Below are 9,303 nucleotides of genomic sequence, written 5' to 3'. Positions count from 1 at the left end.
CCCTTGAATCTAGGGACCAGCACTGACTGGATGGAAAGACAGATATTCTAAAATTTTTATTTCTTTTCTCATTTTATTTTGTTTCCTAAGAATTTGATCTTAAGTACCTGCACCTCGGTGCCTTTGTACCTAAGATGGTGCTGTAATCTGGTGACTGTAAATCTTTCACTGTACTCATTTGAATATGTGTGACAATAAAGCTAATTCAATTGATTCTATTAGTAATTGGACAAATGGTTTGATAATTTAGAGTCATTGGAGGGGCCAGATAAGTGATTATGATGTAATACTAGGAGTCATTAGCAAACATATGGAAACGGACTCTGTGAATTTGGCTATGTCTCCAGATAGCTGAGAAAAGAACGGGACTTTTATCTGGTCCAAACTCAAAGAAATTCTTGTCCGAATGTGAAATAGAATTCTTGTTAATTTCTTTCCTGTTCATGTTAAATAAAGAGGTTGCTACAGTTGAAATTATATTAAAGTTGACAAACACTTTAGTCAGCAGTTACCAATCTTACTTGGAAACCAAACTCTAAGTACAGTTGTTAAGCATTCTTTCTCAGGTTAGTGCATGCAGGTGTTAATTAAATATTATTTTCCTGTTTCTTTGTAAATGTGGATCCTCTTGAAACATTAAAGTATTACTTAATTACTTTTTCTTTTCATTTGGCAATACTTTTACTTTCCAGATTTTAAAAAGGTGTACAGTGAAAGCAACTAGTAGATATTTCCTTCTCAACATTCAGAAACAGACATCCTTGTAGTGAATCAACTTTTGTAGTCACATAAATAAACAAAAATTTTGACTTAAAGAATTAAACTATTAATATTCAATGACCTTACTTCACTGCATTTTGGGGAAGAGAAAATAACCCTCTGAGAAAAACAATTCTCATCTCTGTCCTTGAATAGAAGAATCTTTATTATAAACTGTTTTCCCTCATTCTGGTACCTCCCATAAGGGGAAACATCTTACTAGCATCCACCCTGTCAAGTTCCCTCAGGATCTTAACCAATTCAATAAAATAACCTGTTATTCTTCTGTACTCCAATGGATACAGAACCCAATCTAACATTTCCTTAGGACCATAATATATATAGGAGCAGAATTATGCTCCGACATTTGATCATGCCTGATATGTTTCTCAATCCCATTCTCCTGCCTTGTCCCTGTGACCTTTGATTGCTTTACTAATTAAGAATCTATCTCTCCTTGTCTTAAATATTGTTGATGACTTGATCTTCACAGACTTCTGTGGCAATCAGTTCCACACATTCACCACCCTCTATCTGAAGAAATTCCTCCTCATCTCAGTTCTAAATGGTTGTCCCTCTCACTTTGAAAGGGGTTTTAGTCTCTCCTACTATTGGAACATCTTCTCCATATTCACTCTATCCAGGCACCTCAGTATTCTATAAGTTTCAAAGAAATCCACCCCCCAATCCTTCTAAACTCTATTGAGTACAGATCCAGAGTCTTCAACCATTCCTCAGGGTTAACCCATTTGTCCCTGGGCTCATTCTTGTAAACCTCCTCTGGTTCCTTTTAGTGCCAGCATATCCTTCCATAGATACGACACCCAAAACTGCTCACAATATTCCAAATATGGTTTGATCAGAATCAGCCTCAGCAGCATACTCCTGCTCTCGTATTCTAACCCTCTCAAAATTAATGCTAATGTTGTATTTGCCTTGCTAATAGCCAACTGAACTTGCATGTTAATCTGAAGAAAATCATGAACTAAGACTCCCAAGTCCCTTCATGCTTCAGATTTCCAAAGTCTTTCCCCATTTAGAAAGCATGTCTCTAAACTTCCTGCCAAAGTGCATAACATCACACTTTGTTATATTGCATTGCATCTGCTACTTCTTTGCCCACTCTCCTAGCTTGTCCCAGCCCTACTGCAATCTTCCCACCTCCACAACACTACCTGTCTGAAGAAATTCCTCCTCATCTCAGTTCTAAATGGTTGTCCCTCTCACTTTGAAAGGGGTTTTAGTCTCTCCTACTATTGGAACATCTTCTCCATATTCACTCTATCCAGGCACCTCAGTATTCTATAAGTTTCAAAGAAATCCACCCCCCAATCCTTCTAGACTCTATTGAGTACAGATCCAGAGTCTTCAACCATTCCTCAGGGTTAACCCCTTTGTCCCTGGGCTCATTCTTGTAAACCTCCTCTTGTAAACTTATCTTTATGCCATCTGTAAACTTTGCAATAGTGCCCTCAGTTCCTTTACCAAGATCCTTCATGCATAATGTGAAGAATTGTGGTCCCAACACTGACTCCTATGGAACCTCACTAGTCACCAACTGTCATCCAGAAAAGGACCTCTTTATCCCCAATCCCTGTCTTTGTCAATCAGCCAGTCCTCTATCCATACTGGTATCTTGTCCCGAACACCATTGGCTGTTATCTTGTTTAGTGTAGACAGGCAGGAGGCTGGAAGAACACAGCAAGCCAGATAACATCAGGAAGTGCCTGTCTTCTACTACTTCACCTCCTGATGCTGCCTGGCTTGCTGTCTTCTTCCAGCCTCCTGTCTGTCTGCTTTGGATTCCAGCTTCTGCAGTTTTTTTGTCTCATCTTATTTAGCAGCCTCCTTAGCAGCACCTTGTCACAGGCCTTCTGGAAATCCAAATAGATTACAGTCTCCTGGCTCTCTAGTAGCCTGCATGCTAGCAATTTTATGATTTGTGTACCAGAACACCCAGATTGCAGAGTTTTGCAGTCTTTCTCCATTTAAAGAACATACAGCTTTCTACATGTCCCGCAAAAGTGGACATGTTCTCATTTTCCCATATTATAATCTATCTGTTAATTTTTGACCAGTCACTTAACCTGTAAATATGCATTTGCAAACTTATGCCCTCCTCTTCACAACTCACTTTCCCACCTATCTTTGTGCCAACAACAAACTAGTGACCATACATTTGGCTTCTTCATCTGAGTCAGTCGCCTGAGGCGGGAATTGAACCCGGGTCTCTGGCACTGTGAGGCAGCAGTGCTAACCACTGTGCCACCGTGCCACCCACGCAGTATGTAGTTTCCTGTTACCTGATTTACAGCTTTCACGAAGAGCAGTTATATTTGCTATTAACCAAAGTGATGGACCTTTATGGCATTCAGAGATATTTGGGAAAAAAACATTTATCTATTATAATAGCAGCTACTTCTTTTAAGGGCTTAGAATGAAATCAATCAGGTCCAGGGAGTGGTCAGCTTTAGTTTGAACAATTTTGTCCTATCCTTTTCCCTGGTGATTGTCATTGTTTTAGGTTCCTCCCTCCTTTTCACCTCTTGATTTATAAGTTATTCTGGGATATTATTTATGTCTTCTACAGAGATGGACACACAATATCTGTTAATGTATCTGCCATTTCCTAATTTCCCATTATTAATTTGTCAAATCACTTGCTAATGGATCAATACTCATTTTAATTATGCTTTTTTATTTTAAATACCTGTAGATACTCTTAGCTTTAGTGAGTTTTGAGAAGGTTTGTAGTGCAGGTTGAGGTTCTGTATGTAGGTTTGCTCGCTGAGCTGGAAGGTTTGTTTTCAGACATTCTGTCACCATACCCGGTAACATCATCAGTGAGCCTCCAGATTAAACATGGCCCACTTCCTATTTATGTGTTTAGATTTCCTTGGGTGGGTGATGTCATTTCCGGTGGTGGCACCATTTCCTGTGGTGATGTCATTTCCTGTTCTTTTTCTCAGGGGGTGGTAAATGGGATCCAAGTCAATGTGTTTATTGATAGAGTTTTGGTTGGAATGCCATGCTTATAGGAATTCTCGTATGTGTCTCTGTTTGGCTTGTCTAGGAGGGATGTGATGTCCCAGTCAAAATGATGTCCTTCCTCATCTGTATGCAAGGATACTAGCGAGAGAGGGTCATGTCTTTTTATGGCAAGTCGATGTTCATGTATCCTGTTTGTCCAATGTAGTGTTTGTTACAGTTCTTGCAAGGTACTTTGTAAATGACATTAGTTTTGCTTGTTATCTGTATAGGGTCTTTCAAGTTCATTAGCTGCTGTTTTAGTGTGTTGGTGAGCTTGTGGGCTGGCAGTCATTTCCGAGACATCTCAGACCTCATTTACCATCCCTGAGAAAAAGAACAGGAAATGACATCACCACAGGAAATGACTTGAAATCACCATTTTTGGATCATTAGAATCTTTTCTGTGTTAGAAGTGACCTGTACAAGAAGGACGGATTGCACCTGAATTGGAAGGGGACTAATATACTGGCAGGAAGATTTGCTTGAGCTGCTCAGAAGGATTTAAACTAGTAAGGTGGGTGGTGGGTGGGGGACCCAGGGAGATGGTGAGGAACGAGATCATTCTGAAACTGGTACCGTTGAGAAAAGAGAGTCAAACAATCAGGGCAGGCAAGGATAAAGCAGTGAACAAGGTAGGACTGATAAATTAAACTGCATTTATTTTGATGCAAGGGGCCTAACATGGAAGGCAGATGAACTCAGGGTATGGTTGGGAACATGGGACTGGGATATCATAGCAATTACAGAAACATGGCTCAGGGATGGACAGGACTTGCAGCTTAATGTTCCAGGATACAAATGCTACAGGAATGAGAGAAAGGCAGGCAAGAGAGCAGGAGGTATGGCATTTTTGATAAGGGATAGCATTACAGCTGTACTTAGGGAGGATATTCCTGGAAATACATCCAGGGAAGTTATTTGGGTAGAACTGAGAAATACGAAAGGGATGATCATTTTATTGGGATTGTATTATAGACCTCATAATAGTCAGAGGGAAATTGAGAAGCAAAGTTGTAAGGCAATCTCAGTTATCTGTAAGAATAATAGGATGATTATGGTAGGGGACATAGACTGGAACTGCCATAATGTTAAGGGTTTAGATGGAGAGGAATTTGTTAAGCGTGTACAAGAAAATGTTCTGATTCAGTATGTGGATGTATCTACTAGAGGAGGTGCAAAACTTGACCTACTCTTGGGAAATAAGGCAGGGAAGGTGACTGAGGTATCAGTGGGGAGCACTTTGGGGCCAATGACCATGATTCTATTAGTTTTAAAATAGTGATGGAAAAGGATAGACCAGATCGAAATGTTGAAGTTCTAAACTGGAGGAAGGCAAGACATTCCAAAAGCTGATTGGGGGCAGATGTTCACAGGTAAAGGGACGGTTGGAAAATGGGAAGCCTTCAGAAATGAGATAACACGAGTCCAGAGACAGTATATTCCTGTTAGGGTGCAAGGAAAGCTGGTAGGTATAGGGAATGCTAGATGACTAGAGAAATTGAGGGTTTGGTGAAGAAAAAGAAGGAAGCATATGTCAGGTATAGACAGGATAGATCGAGTGAATCCTGAGAAGTGTATAAAGGAAGTAGGAATATACTTAAGAGAGAAATCAGGAGGGCAAAAAGGGGACATGAGATAGCTTTGACAAACAGAGTTAAGGAGAATCCAAAGGGTTTTTACAAATACATTAAGGACAAAGGGTAACTAGGGAGAAAATAGGGCCCCTCAAAGGTCACCAAGGTAGCCTTTGTGTGGAGCCATAGGAAATGGGTGACATTAAAACGAGTATTTTGCATCAGTGTTTACTGTGGAGAAGGACATCGAAGATACAGAATATAGGGAAATAGATGATGACATCTTGAAAAATGTCCATATTACAGAGGAGGAAGTGCTGGATGTCTTGAAATGCATAAAGGTGGATAAATCCCCAGGACCTGATCAGGTGTACCCTAGAACTGTGTGAGAAGCTTGGGAAGTGACTGCTGGGCCTTTTGCTGAGATATTTGTATCACCGATAGTCACAGGTGAGGTGCCGGAAGACTGAAGGTTGGTTAACATGGTGCCACTGTTTAAGAAAGATGGTAAGGTCAAGCCAGGGAACTATAGACCAGTGAGCATAATGTTGGTGGTGGGCAAGTTGTTGGAGGGAATCCTGAGGGACAGGATGTACATGTATTTGGAAAGGCAGGTACTGATTAGGGATAGTTAACATGACTTTGTGCGAGGGAAATCATGTCTCACAAACTTGATTGAGTTTTTTGAAGAAGTAACAAAGAGGATTGATGAGGGCAGAGCGGTAGATGTGATCTATATGGACTTCAGTAAGGCATTCGACAAGGTTCCCCATGGGAGACTGGTTAGCAAGGTTAGATTTCATGGAATACAGGGAGAACTAGCCATTTGGATGTAGAACTGGCTGGAAGGTAGAAGACAGAGGGTGGTGGTGGAGGGTGTTTTTCAGATTGGAGGCCTGTGACCAGTGGAGTGTCACAAGGATCGGTGCTGGGTCCACTCCTTTTTGTCATTTACATAAATGATTTGGATGTGAACATAGGAGGTATAGTTAGTAAGTTTGCAGATGAGACCAAAATTGGAGGTGTAGTGGACACGAATAAGGGTAACTCAGATTAGAATGGGATCTTGACCAGATGGGCCAATGGGCTGAGATGTGGCAGATGGATTTTAATATAAATAAATGCGAGGTTTTTTCATTTGGGAAAGCAAATCAGAGCAGGACTTGTGCACTTATTGGTAAGATCCTAGGGAGTGTTGCTGAACAAAGAGACCTTGGGGTGCAGGTTCATAGCTCCTTGAAAGTAGAGTCACAGGTAGATGGGATAGTTAAGGTGGCATTTGGTATGCTTTCCTTTATTAGTCAGAGTATTGAGTACAGGAGTTGGGAGGTCATGTTGCGGCTGTGCAGGACATTGGTTAGACCACTGTTGGAATATTGCATGCAATTCTGGTCTCCTTCCTATCAGGAGGATGTTGTGAAACTTGGAAGAGTTTAGAAGGATGTTGCCAGGTTGGAGGATTTGAGCAATAGGGAGAGGCTGAACAGACTGGAGTTGTTTTCCCTGGAGTGTTGGAGGCCAAAGGATGACCTTATCGAGGTTTATAGAATCATGAAGGGCATGGATAGGGTAAATAGACAAGGTATTTTCCTTGGGGTGGAAAGTCCAGAAAAAGAGGGAATAAGTTTAGGGTGAGCTGGGAAAAATATAAAAGGGACCTAAGGGGCAACTTTTTCATGCAGAGGGTGGTATGTGTATGGAATGAGCTGCAAGAGGAACTGGTGGAGGCTGGTACAGTTGCAACATTTAAAAGGCGTCTGGATGGCTATGTGAATAGAAAGGGTTTGGAGAGATATAGGCCGGGTGCTGGCTGGTGGGACTAGTTTGGGTTGGGATATCTGTACGGCATGGGTGAGTTGGGCCAAAGGGTCTGTTTCCGTGCTGTACATCTCTATGACTTCTAACACTTCCTCTCCCCCGCCATGGCACCTTGCCATGCAATTACAGAAGGTTTAATACTTACCCATTCACCTTCTTCCTGTCCAAAGCCCCAAACGCATGTTCCAGGTGAAGCAGCATTTTACTTGTGTCCAACTTTCAATCTAGTCTACTCTGTTCATTATTCACAATGGGATCTCCTTAATGTTGGTGAGACCAAATGCAGCCTGGATGACTGTTTTGCAGAACACCTCCATTCTGTTCATAGGGATGACCCTGACCTCCCAGTTGGCGGCAATTACAATAAACCACCTTGTTCTCATGCTAACATTTATGTCCTGGGCCTGCTGTAATGTTCCAACTAAGCATAACACCAGCTTGAGGAACAACACCATTTTCACGCTGAGGTACTTTGCAGGTCTCAATATTGGATTAATAACTGATCACCACGATGTCTTTTTTCCATTTTACTTACATTCTCTTCCCTTTCACCACCACAGGCCTTGTCTGTACTTTGTTTATTTGCGGTTAATAGAGAAGATCAACTCTTTCATCACACCTTAATTTATACCTTTTTATTTTTCTCCACCGTTAACAAACCCTTTGTCTTTTGCACTGAGCCACCTCCTCTTTCACAATTATATCTAGAAACATTTTCCAACACCTTTCAGTTCTGACGAAATCATACGGTACGGAAACGCAATCTTTGTTTCTCACTTCAAAGATGCTACCAGACCTGCTGAGTTTCTCCAGCATTCTCTATGTTTGTTTCGGATTTCCAGCAACGCAGGTATTTTGCTTTCATTTGAATGATTTACTGCTACGTCTTTCTCACAAGTCTGACATTTCCTCCCCGTATGCTCTATCCTATACTGTCGTTGCTAATTTTATCTTATCTCAAAGTAAGAGTTATGAATTTAAACTGCACATCAGGATCTGTGTGTATAATTTAGACTGCTGCTCTCTGGATCATGTTTCTGGTTTATGTTTATAATCTAAAAGTACAACTATTTGAAGCCCAGATATCCTCAAGCAAGACAGCGGAACATTAACTGATCTCGCTCCGTGACAATTTTAACATTATTTTTTCAAAACACACTTACTTTGTTGGATCGGTAAATGCTACAATCATTTGGTATGCATGCCATAATGACCCATTTGTTCAATGAGTGAATGATGAAGAAAAGTTGGTCAAAGAACTACTGGATTTACACACTGTGAATACAGGAGACACTCAGCAGGCCTGTTGAGAGAGTTGACTTATCGAGTCCAGTATGATTCTTCTTCAGAACCGGCCGAATTCTTCATTTATCTTATTCAAATACTGTCATGGTGTCTGGACTGTGTTTCAGTTTCAGCGGCAGGTTAGATCTACCAACCAGTGCGCCATCACCTCAGTGCTGGAGGCGAGAGAGAGGGAGCAGAACAATTATTAAGGAAGCGCAAGCTGATACAAGTCTTTCTTTCAAATGACACAGCACTTTGTAAGCTTCAAGTTTATAACATATAATCCATGGAGATAAACAGGACTGTCTACCTAGTAATTTATCTGTCTCCCCACTGAATTAGGACTCCAGTATTCAACTATATTTAGGGATGATTGTACATACTGTACATATTGTCTGTGGGCCTTGCTGGCACCCTCCAATTTTCCTATTTCTTCTTGTGTCAAGGTATTCGGCTTCCATGTGATACCCTAGAATGAGAATGTAATAAAGGGGTAGAGATACTCTCTGCTGCGCCAGGGTTGCGTGTGTTGGCTGCTTTATTCTTTTTTACACCCGTCTTCCCTTTATAGTTTAGTGTAGTCTATCATCACAGGGCACCTGTCCAACCTTCTGTTAAACGGCTGTTGCAATTTATGTTGGCCCGCGGCTGGGCTAACTTCACAACTGGACATTTCACAGTGAGGGAAATGGACTCTACAGAAGGGACTGAGAGCTGATCAAGGCCAACCCAGTACTTTGGTGCCCATCCCTTGTGGGCACTATCCTTGCAATCTTCATCCCGCAGTAAACCCAGGTGTCTGTGCTGCTCACCCTCCTCTGATCTGATGGGCCGC

Source organism: Chiloscyllium plagiosum, chromosome 7 (genome assembly GCF_004010195.1).
Source record: "Chiloscyllium plagiosum isolate BGI_BamShark_2017 chromosome 7, ASM401019v2, whole genome shotgun sequence".
In the NCBI taxonomy this organism is placed as follows: Eukaryota; Metazoa; Chordata; class Chondrichthyes; order Orectolobiformes; family Hemiscylliidae; genus Chiloscyllium; species Chiloscyllium plagiosum.
The sequence above is the reverse complement of the archived record's forward strand: the minus strand, read 5'-3'. Positions refer to the sequence as shown.